The 14997-nt window shown below is 34.1% G+C and overlaps 1 long non-coding RNA gene across 1 annotated transcript; it reads right to left on the bottom strand.

Moving 5' to 3' along the window:
- Positions 1–495: 495 nt before the first annotated feature.
- Positions 496–14720, bottom strand: LOC103099558 (uncharacterized). Its single transcript, XR_472858.2, has 2 exons — positions 14635–14720; positions 496–612 (listed from the first exon to the last, which is right to left on the bottom strand). It is a non-coding gene; the product is annotated as an uncharacterized LOC103099558 (long non-coding RNA).
- Positions 14721–14997: the final 277 nt, after the last annotated feature.

Genomic DNA, 14997 nt, shown 5'->3' with positions numbered 1-14997 from the left:
GAGATATGTTTGGTCACTGCATTGACCAAAGCTCTTTAGTCTTTCAAAATTGTTTTTATTCATAATGTTTCTGTTCTTGCACAAGTTGTCCTCCTTTCTCTGCTCACTTCATTCTACATCAGTTCAATCTACCCAAGATTCTATGAAATTGCCTTTAGCAGCACAATACTATTCCATCTAATTAAAATACTACAGTTTATTCATACATTTGTTACCTGTCTCATAAGTAATCTGCCATCCTTTAAATTGAAATTCCCTTTTTTTCCTTTTCTCATCTTTATAAGCCCATTTTAATGTCTTAGTAATCTTAGTATGAAGAATTTTATTTCACTTGTGACTGTTTCTTTCCTCAGTATTAATCCTCTCTCTTAATCATCCCCATCCTCTGTCTTTTTTTTTAAGTTTGATATATTTTCCCATCAAAATACATATGTGTGTTCAATCTTCTTTTGACAATTTTACATAAAACTAAAAAGCTGCTCCGTCAACCCCCTCTATGTTTGTATGCTTTTCTTTTATTGGACCCTAATTTTGAGCAAATATCAGGTCTTATTTCTTTCTCCCTCCATTTTAAATCGATGTGTTTCTTTTCTTCTCTTCCTCCTCTTCCCCCTGTTAGCAAAGAAACAATTTACCATTAGTATCTCTATTTTTTTCTTTTTAGCACCCTCAATACATTTTCAAAGCATTAAAGGTCTGAAGGGAAACTTCATCCATCTTCTATATTCTATATAATTCTATATCATTGTATGATTCTCTCCAATCATACAAATAAAGTTACCTTTCCAGGTTTTTCTTGACTATTGTGTTTGTATTGCAGAGTTCCAGTTAGCTCTGAACTTTCATCAGAAACACCTTTATTCCTTTAAAGATCCATTTTCCCATTGAAGTTTATTTTGAGGTTTGCAGGGTATGTTATTCTTATTTGTAAACCAGTAGTTTTTTCCTTTTGAAAAATTGTATTCCAAGATCTCCTCTCTCTTAACGTAGAAACAGTCAAGTCATATTTGATCCTAAATTGTGGTTCCTTGAGTCTTGAACTCTTTCCTGAATTCTTGAAGTATTTTTATCTTTGATGTGGGATCTCTAAGTTCTGTCTGTGATTTTCTCCTCTTGACTTCCCTGGTTTTATTCATGCCCCAAATAAAATCCTACTTTTTCCACAAGAAGTATTTTCCAATACCTCTTTCTTCTAGTCCTTTCCTCCCATTATTATTTCTAATTTCTCCTGTCTATAGTTCATTTGTACATAATTCTTTACAAATTGTCTCCCTCATTAGATTGTGAGCTCCTTGAGGGAACAGATTATCTTTTGCCTTTCTATGTATTCTCAGCACTTAGTAGAGTGCTTGAAAACCAGTAGGTGCTTAATAAGTGCTTACAGACTGACTAACCATGTCAAAATATGCATTTCTCATAATGTATGTTTTATCTATCATCTCTCTGCTATTGAAATGTGTAGCATACTTTATCATTGGAATTATGCACATTGCATTGATCAGAATTCTCCAATATTTCATAGTTGTTTATTTTACAATTTTGTTATTGTTCTCCTGGCTCTGTTCATTTTATTCTGCATGAATTGATAAAAGTCCAGATTTTTCTATACCTTCCCCATGGACATTTCTTACAACATGATTGTATTAATTATGAACTTTATGTAATATGTTATGGAATATACTGGAAATTAATGTACTTTTGTTGGGGCTATGAATTGGTATGGCCATTCTGGACTTGTGACTGTTTCTTTCCTCAGTATTATGCCCCCCTCACAAAAAGGAATAAAATTGTACATATTCCTTTGACCAAGGGAAACTACTATTAATAATTATAGCTGATGATAAATAGTGAGATAGATAGGTAGATAGAGCACTTTAAAGATGCTAGTTTTTCATTTTATCCCCAGAATAACCCTGGAAGGAAGGTACTATTATTATCCCTGATTTTTTTTTTTTATAGATGAGGACACTGAAGCAGACAGAGGTTAAGTTATTGGCCTGGAGTTACATAGCTCACAAGTGTCCATTCAGAGCTGGATTTGAACGCAGGTCTTCCTGACTCCAAAGCCAATGATCTATTCATTGTGCTGTTACAAGGCCTATACACTAAAGACCTCAAAAAATGAGGTAAATGACCCATACACATACAAATATTTATAACTCCATTCATAAGGACTGAGAACTAGATAATAAGGGGATGTCAATCAATTGGGTAATGACAACAAAATCTGTTATATAAATGTAATCAATTTGTTGACAATGAGAAAATCCCTACAAAGTTTATCTTTGAACAATTCTACAAATATATAAGGAATAGATCAATTTACAGAAAGGGAAAGAAAATGAAGAATCTACATTCAGGATTAAACATTAATGCATTTCATAATCAATCAATAAGCATTTATTTATTTATTTATTTTTAACCCCTTACCTTCTGTCTTATACTCTATACTGAGTATCAGTTACAAGATGGAAGAGAGGTAAGGGTTAGGCAATTGAGGTTAAGTGACTTGCCCAGTGTCACACAGGTAGGAAGTGTCTGAGACCAAATTTGAACTCAGGTCCTCCTGTCTCCAGGCCTGGCTCTCTATCCACTGAGCCCCTTCTCTGATCAAGCATTTATTATATGGCAGTGTTGAGAATACAAGGAAAGGTAAAATCATTCCCTACCTTGAAGGAGCAAACATTATAATAGGGAAAAGAATAGGTAAACACCTAGGTACCTACAAGATGTATATATAGACTAGAGAAGGAAGTTTTAGAGGAGAAGGTGCTAACATGTAGAAGGACAAGAGTAAGCTTCTTACAAATCATAGCATTTGAGCTGAGTCTGGAAGGAGGCCAGGGAAACTAAGAGATGAGGAGGGAAAATATTCCATATTTCCACCAGTTTTGAAAAACGATCTTTTTGTAAAACAAAAGTGGATACATTCTGAGCTTAAATATATGTTGAGTCAACTGGTCTATTTTCTTTTCAATTAGGCTAATTAAACAGTGATCAATCAGATCAAAATCTTTGTCAATTTCATTTAACTAGTTGGAATCTGACTGTTATGACAGCTGAAAAATATAATTAATCACTGAATGGCCAATTTGTCAGCAGATTAATGTACTTTAAACTACATTTATTTCAAATTCTATAGGTGAACAAATGCAAATGAGCCATTGCTAGGTAACACTACTCCAAAAAATGTAACCTGTAGAATGAGTAGAGGAAAAGACAAGGGTAGTTGAGGAATTGAAATAAGCAAAGCATTCCCTTCCTTAATCCATTGTCAGGGTGTCATAATTTCTCAGCTACAAATTACTCTATAGTAAAGATTTCCTCTCATAGTCTGTCATTTATTCAAAGTCAAGAAAATATATATTGATGGTTGAGCACCCAAATGCACAGTTGAGTGATTTTATGTGTGTGACTGCTGAAAAAAAAATTATTGTTAAATTTCAACTAAGTTCATATAAATTATCTTGTGAATTAAACCATTTGAAAAATTATTAGCACATTAAGTCAATTATATAATAGTAAATGAAGTAGAATATGGTTATTAAAATAAGTATTTATAATGTGTGACATATGAACAGACAGCTTTATTCTTACCTTTCATGTTTTTTTATGTTTCCTCTTTATATTTATGAAATATATTTAGATATTTAGGTTTACAATACATATCTAAAAGGCATATTATATTGTTATTGAGTTGAGTTTTAAGGAAATATTTTAGTTATATGGAAAAGAAATGAAATTTATTTTTAGAAGAAACATCTTTTTACTTTGAAATATCTGCTGCTCATTAGTGTGTTTACTACTCCTACAACTGAAGATTATACTCTATCTAGACTTTCTTCTCATCCTGTGGTTACTCCTCCTTGTACTTCAATATGTTCTCCATAAGGAATCTACCCAGTTTTCTGGAATTTTTGTCTAGGTCTCAATATATTATTTAGTGGGTACCAGTGCAAGATGTTCCTCTATAGATGGACATCTCTCTCATTATCAATAGAAGGGCACACCTGTATTCATAGAAAGAGAGCCATAAAAGATGAACAGTTAAAAACAACTGAAAGATTCAAATAAAACTTTATTTTCCCTTATTTCTTTGACTTTTATACTGCATAGGATACATTATAAATGTTCATTTTAATCAACATATTCTACAGATTTATTTAACAAATGTAATTAAATTGATAAGATAATTTTAAGTTTATTTGAGTTTCAGTAGTAAGTGTACTACGGTAGCTTCATATAGATGTTCACACAACTAAGAAACTAACTTCTTATTCTTGCTACATGGCAGGGCAACAACTTTTTTCTAATTATATACACATTGTGGATAATGTCCATTATATTACTTCTTGCTCATGAATCATCATTGACAATGCATTGCATCTACTTACACCTACCAAACATTCTTCTAGTTTAGTTTTTCACATGTAAAGTTTTGATTCTTTTGTGATGTAATACTACTGTTTTATAAGAAATGCCAAGCAGTTTAATTTTTTTTTAAATGGAAAGACCTTCATGCAATTATGAAGAATTAAATGAGCAAAAACAAGAGAACATCATATACAGCAATAATTTTTTGAAGAGCAACTTGTGTATGCCCAGCTCCAGAAAAAGAATTGATAAATAGAAATAAGCAAGAAATAAGCAATACATATATATGTACATATATATATATACATTAATGTAACAAATAACTGAATTCCAAAATTAAAAAAAAGAAAAGACAATGTGGTGTTCCATAATTTATACACATATAGCATCCCTGGAATAATATCAGTGTTTCATTTGTGAATGCTCTTGGAATGATCTGACAATTGGCTCTCATGCCAATGTCTTCAAAGGCTTATTTTCCTTATTTTCCAATAATTTTACTGGTTTATGAAGTGCCAAGGCTCATAACAATTTTCCTGGTTCTACTGATCTCTACCTGTTTTCTAGCACTTCTCTCCCCTGGAAATGCCCCCATCTTGCCAATGTTTGTTCTGATTTGTGAAAATCTTGCCCAGTTTACCATTTTATAAATTACCACACCATTGTCAGTTTACTCCTGGCTCCATTCCTCATTCTCTGGACTTGTTCCACTTTCTTACTAACAAACATCTCATTCATCTCATTCTGTAAATGCTCCTACTTTGTGGTCTTATTTTTAAAAATCTACTCCAGATCATCATTTCATAAAGTTCCTTGAATATGTTCCCTTCACTCCAGACTCCAATCCTCACTCTCCATACTTTTCTACCACCTCTCCAGAAGGCTTGCTCCTATTAAGTTGACATTCTCCCCATTACAACTTACATCTAAATTCCCAATTCCATTTTATATGTTATCTTTCCCCATTAGATTGTAAGCTCATTGAAGGTAGAAACTTTGCTTTTTTGCTTATGTTTCTATCCTCAAAACTTAACCTAGTAGATCATTAATAAATACTTTATTAATCTTTGTCTCTATCCAACTTGATACTGTCTGGAAAATGAACTTATATTCTAGATAGATGCTAGACTTTCCTGTCTGGTTTCTGTTCCTGGCAAGGAAAATGTTTTATATCTGATGGGAAGATGGTGGATGAGGGTGTGAAGTTTTGTTGTGTTTTTTCCTTTGTCTTCCTAAAACCCCCACAAACAACTAAAAGTAATTCCATAAAATCAACACTAAAGGGGGCAAAAAGAGATAGAGTCTAGACCTAAGGGTAAATAAGATGAAAGGTTTCTGACTTCCCTAGCCTCTGTCTGCCACAGAAGGCCCTGGGTGCTCGAGAAGAACAAACATAGGGAATCCACAAAGCAGCCCCAGAGGGCAGGATTAGTCTTTCATTCATTGTTTTCTGAGTCAAGGAGCCTGAATCCTCAAGCAGACCGCACTGAGAGTAGCTGTGTCTGTTTTGGCCTTCACTCCATGACACAGGCTGACCCATAGCTGGGGACTGAAGGAATGGACACTTCAAAGTTGGCAGGTGCCAGGCCCTTAGGGCAGGAACTGAAGCCTCATTGCAATCAAAGGAGCTACTTTTAAGGCAGGAGGAACTGTGGACTGAATGCCTGCTCTGACCAGTTTTGCAGAGTAAGACTGGAGGAGTAAGAAAGGAACAGGAACCCGTGAGTATGTTTATTGAGAAACTCAAGGACCATCAGCACAGTGGGAGGAAAACTGGCTGTTTAGTGTTGCTGTGGCTGAACTGTCCATGGGCTCCAGTTAGAGCACCTAAGATCAATCATAGACTGGGATTTGAACTGAGAAGGGTAGTATATCCTACTCTGGGCTATAAAAATTGCAATAACTAAATGGGACACAGGAAAAAACAAACACACACAGAGACATATATACACAGAAAATACTGAAACTTGAGATAACATACACCAAGACAGCAAGAGCTGTGGGGCCCCAGAAAAAAGGCAACAATTAAAGTCTATTGGCCTGACTGATAAAATCTAAATAAATAAATATGAGCAATCAAAGAAGAAAGAACCCAAATATTGACTGCTATTATGGGGAAAGAGAAGACATTTGTACAATCTCAGAGTAAGGTGAAATAAAAACAACTATAAAAACAGCAAAGAAATACAAAAGGCCACAAGCTCAAAAAAGATCTTTTGACAAGCTTAAGAGACCCCCAAAATGAAATGAAAGTGGTACAGAAGATTTGGAAAAGAAATAAGAGTAATGCAAGAAAATTGAGAAATTTATGAAAGAAAAATCTCCCAAATTGAAAAAGATATCTAGGAACTTATGGAAGAAAACTATTAAGAATTAGAATAGGACAAGCAGAAGCTAATTATTTCCTAAGAACAGGAAATAATAAAGTAAAATCAAAAGCCTGAAATAATGAATGAAATAAATAAATGAATGAAATATCTTATCACAAAAACAACTGAATAAATCTAGGAGAGATAATATAAGAATAGTTGGACTCCCAGAAAGTTATGATGAAAATAAAGAGTTTAGGTACCATCTTCAAAGAAACCATCAAGGAAAATTACCAATAAATTCTAGAAATTGAAAGCAAAATAAAAATTGAAGGAATCCAACAATTATCACCTCAAGAAGACCCAAAGATGAATGGACAGGAACATCACTGCTAATTTCCATAGCCCCCAGGTTAAGGAGAAAATATTATAAGCAACAAGAAAAAAACAATTTAAATACTGTGGAACTAGAGTCAGATTAATACAAGACTTAACAGCTACATTAAAAGAACACAGGACATAGAACAGCATTTTGCAGAACAAAAGAACTGAGCTTACAAGCAAGAATAACAAATCCAGCAAAGATGAGCATAATTAATAAATAAAAAATGGATATTTAATGAGCTAAGGGAGTTTCAAGTATTCCTGGGGGGGAAAATCAACTCACCAGAAAATTTGATCTATAAGAAAGGTACTCGGATAATGAAAGAGTAATCATAAGCAATCCCAAAATTCAAATTGATTCTCCTATTGGAAAAAGTCATTTATGGCCTTTGGAAATGGCATCATTACTTGACTATTTTGAAGGGGCGGGTATGGATGGAACACTCAAGATTGAGGGAATATAATTGAATGAACCAAAATAGTAGTGAAATAGATCATAGGAGGCAGAGTGGAATAGCTATCTCATTGGAGGAAGAAAGAGTAGAGGAACTGCCACAGAGAAAGGGGATTAGGGGGTATATGGCTGGAAGTACTGGAACCCAACTCTTATCAGACCTGGGATGAGAAAAGAACATACAAATTTAGAAAGGTAACATTTTCTTGACATAGAGAGAAACACAAAGGAAAGGAGATGGGATAAGAGAGAAACTTGGATTCCCCTTGGGGAAGTGAAAGAATAAGAAAAGGATATGTGGATTAAGAGAAAGGACAAGGGGTTAAGAAAAGGGATGGAAGAGAAGGAAATCTAGAGGTGAATACATATCAAGAGATAGAGAAGTAAGTAAGGTAAGGGGGAAAGGGAATCAAGAAGGAAAAAAAAATGTTTGATACCCGAGAAAATTTCTGAACAAGTTTTTGTCTCTTCTTTGTGGTAGTTATTTTATGTTAGTTAAAATTCTGTAAGAAATTGTAATAATTTGATTGCCATAAATAAAATTATTTTATCTATTTTCAATTTTAAAGAATCAATTATTGCTTTAAAAATTGGATTAGAATAATTTTATGTACATTCTTCTCATTTTAATTTTTCTAATTTAATATCAATTTTATCCTTTGTTCTCAGGTTATGTTCTGACATATAGAAAGTTCAATCTTTGATCACTGATTCCAATGAACAACCATTTCTTGTCAGTTAAAAAAATAAAGTATAATTTCCATTTGATGTATATCATGTCCAATACTTTCTGGCTCTCTTCTTGAAGAAAATATTATTTCTTCTAATCCCTGTGCTTTATAATATTTTTATCAATGACTGGGAAGATTAGCTAACATAAGAGATGGCAGCATCAACATTCAAAATATTGTAATAGGAAGATGGTGGAGAAGGTCCACAGATCCACCTGATCTTTACCATATCACCCTCCAAACAACCATGATATAACACCTCAAAATGAGTTCTGGATTAGCATAACTCACAAAAAAATGGAGCAAATAATTTTTATCCCAAAACAACTTAGAAGGCCAGGACAAAAGATCTATGGAACAAAGGTAGAAATGGACCACAAAGCAGCATGCCAAGGCAGGTCCTATAGTGACAACAGGACTTGGTAGCATCTGAATCAATAGGAAAAGTTTCTGGAACTCTCAGCTACATACAGTAAGGGAAGTCAGACAATTGCTCAGAAGGAGATGACAGGGGTCCCTTTGCTGGCTCTCGCTGCAAGATTCTATTACATTGTACATTGTCTTGGGGAGTGGTCTCAGGGTGAGGAAGAGCACTAATAAATAAACATAAGCGCTTGTGGTCTCAGGAGAGTTGGAGACCCTGGTCACAGTTTCAAGGTGGAAAAAAGTCCTTATGGTTGCTCACAGGCCAGAACACAAAACAAGAAAATGTTAATCACATTTCCCCTTATATCATACCACCTTGGAATAACTGAAAAAATATTCCTAGAGCCAGCTCTGATAGAAGCTACACAAAGAACCTGAAGTTTAGAACAGTGCTCACTTCCATATAGGAACAGAGCCCAATTTTACAACTTTTTAAATTAAAAGAAAAGAAAGTCTGGAAAATGAGCAAATTTTAGAAACTTGATATAGAAAGTTGTTTTGATGAAAGAGAAGGCAAAAATACAATCTCAGAGGAAGACACCAAATTCAGTATTGCTACATCTAATCCTCCAAGAAAAATGTAGATTGGTTTTAAACCCAAAAAGAATTAATGGAGGAGCTCAAAAAGGATTTCTAAATCAAATAAGAGAGGTAGAAAAAATGGGAAAAAGAAATGAGAGTGATACAGGAAAATCATAAAAAGAGAGTCTACAGCTTGGTAAAGAAATCACACACACACACACACACACACACACACACACACACACACACACACACACACACACGCACGCAAACCTGAAGGAAATAATGCTTTAAAAAAATATTAGACCAAGGGCTACAAAAATCCATTAAAGAACAAAATTCATTAAAGAGTAGAATTGGGCAAATTGAAAACAATGTACAAAAAGTCACTGAAGAATAAGAACTTCTTAAAAAGCAAAATTGGTCATATGGGTAAAAGTTACAAAAATTCAATGAAGAAAAGAATTTTTAAAAAGTAGAATTTGCCAAATGGAAAAGGAGGTACTAGTGCTTATTAAAGACTATCATGTCTTAAAAATTAGAATCAGACAAATGGAAGTTAATGATTCCATGAGACATTAATAAACAATCAAAGTTAAAAGAATGAAAAAATAGAAATGTGAACTATCTCATTGGAAAAAACTGATCTGGAAATTAAATCCAGGAGAAATAATCTAAGAATTCTCAGACTACATGAAAGCCATAATCAAAAGAAGAGCTTATACATAATCTTGTAAGAAATTATTAAGAAAAATTGTCTTGATATTCTGGAAGCAGGGGTAAAAGAGAAATTGAAAGAATCCACCAACCATCTCCTGAGATTCCCAAAAACATAACTCCAAGGACTATAGTCAAATTCCAGAACTCCTGGTTCAAGGAGAAAATATTACAAACAGTCAAAAAGAAACAATTCAAATATCAGGTAGCCACAGTCAGAATAACACAAGATTTAGCAGTTTTTACACTAAAGAATCTGAATTTCAAGAGCTGGGAAGTTAGCTTCAAGAAGGAAATAGACTTCAAGAAGAGAATTGGCTTCATGAAGAGTTGGCTTCAGGAGTCATCTTCAGCTTGAATCATCTTGACCTACCTCTTGGAGGGAACTTGGTTGAGTATAAAGCTGGCTTTCCTTTCCTGACTTCCAGAAAGAGTTTAACTTTGGTTGAGAGGATTAACAAAGTGTGCCTAGCTGAGTCAAGCACCTGAGCAATATTTAGTGTGATAGGCTACACATCTTCTCTATCCCTTTTTTTTTTTGTATTTCTCTACTTTCACTCCACCTCTTTTATAAATAAAAGCTTTTAAAAGTCATTTTGACTTTGAGTGATAATATTTTAAATCAGTGACCATTACATTATTTATAATTTTTATATATTTTAGTCAAACCATAAAAATTTAACTCCTGTAATTATCAAGGTAAAGAGTGTCCAGATGAGGACAAAAAGAATGACAAATAAATACTTGAATTCATAAAGTATCAGAATTGAAAATGGCTATAGGACCTATGACTGTTCAGTCTAAAAAAGAGCAAGTCATTTGTGGGGTTTGGAATGTGATAGTCATATCCAAATATCTTATGTGGAAGAGATATTCAGATTTTACTACTTGACCCTAGAAGGCAGAACTATAAACAATAAAAGAAAGTGGCAATGAGATAAATGTAGACTTAGTGTCAGTGAAACTTCCTAACAATTCCAAAGTAGAATGAGCTACTTTAAAAGGAGTCAGTTTTCTCATATTCCAGGACAAAGAATGATTGGCAGCCTTTAGGCCTTTTAGAGTGGCTTCTTGTCCCTTCCCCTCTTCACAGGGACCAATCACAGCTTCCGAATAGTCCAGCACTGCTCCTTTCACTCTGCATCAATTCCTGGATGTCATTCCAGTTCACATGGAATTCCTCCAGTTCCTTGTTTCTTTGAGCACAATAGTATTCCATCACAAACAGATACCACAATTTGTTCAGCCATTCCCCAGTGGGAGGGCATCTCATTTTCCAATTCTTTGCCATCACAAAGAACATGGCTATGAATATTCTTGTACAAGTCTTTTCCCTAGCAGTGCTATGGCTGGATCCAAAGGGTAGGCAGTCTTTTAGCACCCTTTGGGCATAGTTCCAAATTGCCTTGCAGAATGGTTGGATCAATTCACAACTCCACCAGCAATGCATTAATGTCCCAATTTTGCCACATCACCTCCAACATTTATTACTTTCCTTTTGCTGTCATGTTAGCCAATCTGCTAGGTATGAGGTGGTACCTCAGAGTTGTTTTGATTTGCATTTCTCTGATTATAAGAGACTTAGAACACTTTTTCATGTGTTTATTGATAATTTTGATTTCTTTATTCATGTGCCTTGCCCATTTATCAATTGAGGAATGGCTTGATTTTTTGTGCAATTGATTTAGCTCTTTATAAATTTTAGTAATTAGACTTTTGTCAGAGTTTTTTGTTATGAAGGTTTTTTCTCAATTTGTTGCTTCCCTTCTAATTTAGTTGTATTGCTTTTGTCTGTACAAAATTTTTTAAATTTAATATAATCAAAATTATTTATTTTATATTTTGTAATTTTTTCTAACTCTTGCTTAGTCTTAAAATCTTTCCCAAAGATCTTACAAGTATAATATTCTATGTTCACCTTATTTACTTATAGTTATCTTCTTTATGTTCAAATCATTCACCCATCCTGAGTTTATCTTGTTGTAAGGTGTTAAATGTTGATCTAAACCGAGTCTCTCCCATACTGTTTTCCAATTTTCCCAGCAGTTTTTATCAAATAGTGCATTTTTGACCCAAAAGCTGGGATCTTTGGGTTTATCATAGACTGTCTTGCTGAGGTCACCTACCCCAAGTCTATTCCACTGATCCTCCCTTCTGTCTCTTAGTCAGTACCATATTGTTTTGATGACCACTGCTTAATGGAATAGTTTGAGGTCTGGTACTGCTAGGCCACCTTCCTTCACAATTTTTTTCAATATTTCCCTTGATATTCTTGATTTTTTGTTCTTCCAAATGAACTTCGTTATAGTTTTTTTTTTCTAATTCAGTAAAAAATGTTTCTTGGTAGTTTGATGGGTATGGCACTAAATAAGTAAATTCGTTTGGGTAGGATTGTCATTTTTATTATGTTAGTTCATCCTACCCATGAGCAATTAATGCTTTTCCAGTTATTTAGATCTAGTTTTAATTGTGTGGAGAGTGTTTTATAGTTGTGTTCATATAGTTCCTGTGTTTGTCTCAGAAGATAGATTCCTAAGTATTTTATATTGCCTAGTGATTTTAAATGGAATTTCTCTTTCTAATTCTTGCTGCTGAGATGTGTTGGAGATATATAGAAGTGCTGATGACTCATGGGGGTTTATTTTGTATCCTGCAACCTTGCTAAAGTTGTTGATTGTTTCCACTAGCTTTTTAGTTGATTCTCTAGTTAAATAGACCATCATATCATCCGCAAAGAGTGATAGCTTGGTCTCCTCATTGCCAATTTTAATACCTTCAATTTCTTTTTCTTCTCTAATTGCTACTGCTAGTGTATCTAGTATAATATTAAATAATAAAGGTGATAAAGGACATCCTTGTTTCACTCCTGATCTTATTGGGAATTCATTTAGTTTATCTCCGTTCAGCCATTTGTTCAGCAGATGATGTTTGCTGATGGTTTTAGATAAATACTGTTTATTTTTTTTAGTAAAGGCCCTTCTGTTCCTATGCTTTGTAGTTTTTTTCAATAGGAATGAGTGTTGTATTTTATCAAAGGCTTTTTCTGCATCTATTGAGATAATCATGTGATTTTTGTCAGTTTGCTTGTTAATATGGTCAATTATGTGGATGGTTTTCCTAATATTGAACCATCCTTGCATTCCTGGTATAAATCCCACCTGATCATAGTGAATGACTCTCATGATCACTTGCTGGAATCTTCTTACTAGTATTCTATTTAAAATTTTCTGCTCTGCCTTCTTAATGAAAAGGGAAACTCTAGATACTCTCACAAGGGAAAATCTATTTTGCAGAAACTGAAAAGGTCCTAAACTTAATTTTAGCTTTCTCTTCAGAATAAAAGGAAAAACTACTGATATTACCAGAGAGGATAAAAATAATCTCTTGAGGAGTCAGGCTTTCAAGAAAAAAGGTCTTTGCTGAGGAACATTTAGAATCAACACTGTAGGATTCTGAATTCACCCTTGGGCAGTCTGGACAGATCATGTGGTTATTAAGTTGAAGGTCAAGAGCAGTGCATCATGGCATTTGTTTGCTGAGGCAGCAAAATTATTTTTAAGTGTTATTTAATGGTCTTGAGTATTATGTGGAAATAAAAAGGAAAGAGAATTCCTTTTTTGATGACAAATGAAGATAAACTATCACAGAAGCACCCTAAAATAACTTACATTTTTCACACCTTAAAACTATAGCTAGATACCCAGACAACTTTTATTCCCCAGCTTATTCAGTCAACTTTTATATTGATAGACTTAGTTTTTACTTTTTATTCAACTGAGTTCACAAAATTCAGATTCATATTTAGAATTGTTAAGATAGAAGAAGTGAACTGAAAATTCTGCCCAGGAACTTACTTGACCTGGCTTTATACGGAAAAATATAAAAAACTACTATAGATTCTGAAAAAAAAAAGTATTATGAAAGGTCAGGAGAGTCAGAATTATGCTTAATTCTTAACAATCAACATGTTCTAGGATAAAGAGGCCTAGAATCCAAGAGATTTGTGCCTGGCTGAAATATGAGTTTTTGACTGCCTGTGTCCTAACCTATTGACATGAACTACAATTGTTATTCTAGTATGGGATTTGAGAGAAAGGATGTCCCCTTGTTTGTATCTATTCTTAAGCCTGAAGGGAAAAACAAAAACAAAAAGTACTTTTTAGGTCAGTAGTTTACCTTATTTTATACTGAGAGGGTGACAATGAGTCATTGGCAGGAAAAAATTAGCATATTTAGGAATCAGGCAGTTATAGAGTATTGGCAGCATATATTGTACCACTTATTTGATAAAACATAGACTGACTTGAAAATGAATGTAACATGATTTTAAAGAGACCTTAAATTTGCTCTTTAATTGACAATATAATCCATATAAAGTCTATTAATCTTTATCTTGGTGGGACTTTCCCTTCTCTTGAACTGAAAATAGCCCTACTAAAAATTAAAGACAATCAGATTTAGGAATTCTTCTATGCTTCCCCTTTGTTCCTCTTTACCATTATACAGTCTTCTGCTGGGTACTTAAAGCTCTTCACAACTTGGTGACAAACCACCTTCCCAACTTTATTATCCACTAATTCCCTTAATGTACTTTACAGTCCAGTCAAGCTGGCCTTCTTACTGCTCCTCACACATACTCACTCCCTCACTAGCTCTGCCATTTTTGCAGAGACCATCCCCCATTTTTGGGTATATTCTTTACACTACTTTACTATACCTAAAGTAGCTCATCTGCTACCTCTCACACAGTCTGACCTTTCCTCCAGCTGTTACTCTTCTCCCCACATTGACTTATACTTGGCTGTTGTGGTGATTGTTCAATTGTGTCCGACTCTTTGTGACTTCATATAGAGTTTTCTTTGAAAAGATACTGGAGTGGTTTGCCATTCCCTTCTCCAGCTCATTTTGCAGATGAGGTAACTGAGGCAAATAGTTAAGTAAATTGTCCAGGATCACAGAGTTAATAATAAGTGATTGAGGCTGGATTTGAATTTAAGTCTTCCTGAACCCAGCTCCAGTGCTCTATCCACCACACTAAACTTAGTTGCATATACTTATACTTGGACATGTTATCTCCTTT

Source organism: Monodelphis domestica, chromosome 5 (assembly GCF_027887165.1).
Source record: "Monodelphis domestica isolate mMonDom1 chromosome 5, mMonDom1.pri, whole genome shotgun sequence".
Lineage (NCBI taxonomy): Eukaryota > Metazoa > Chordata > Mammalia > Didelphimorphia > Didelphidae > Monodelphis > Monodelphis domestica.
Note: the sequence above shows the minus strand (reverse complement) of the source record. Positions and strands in the feature narration are given on the sequence as shown.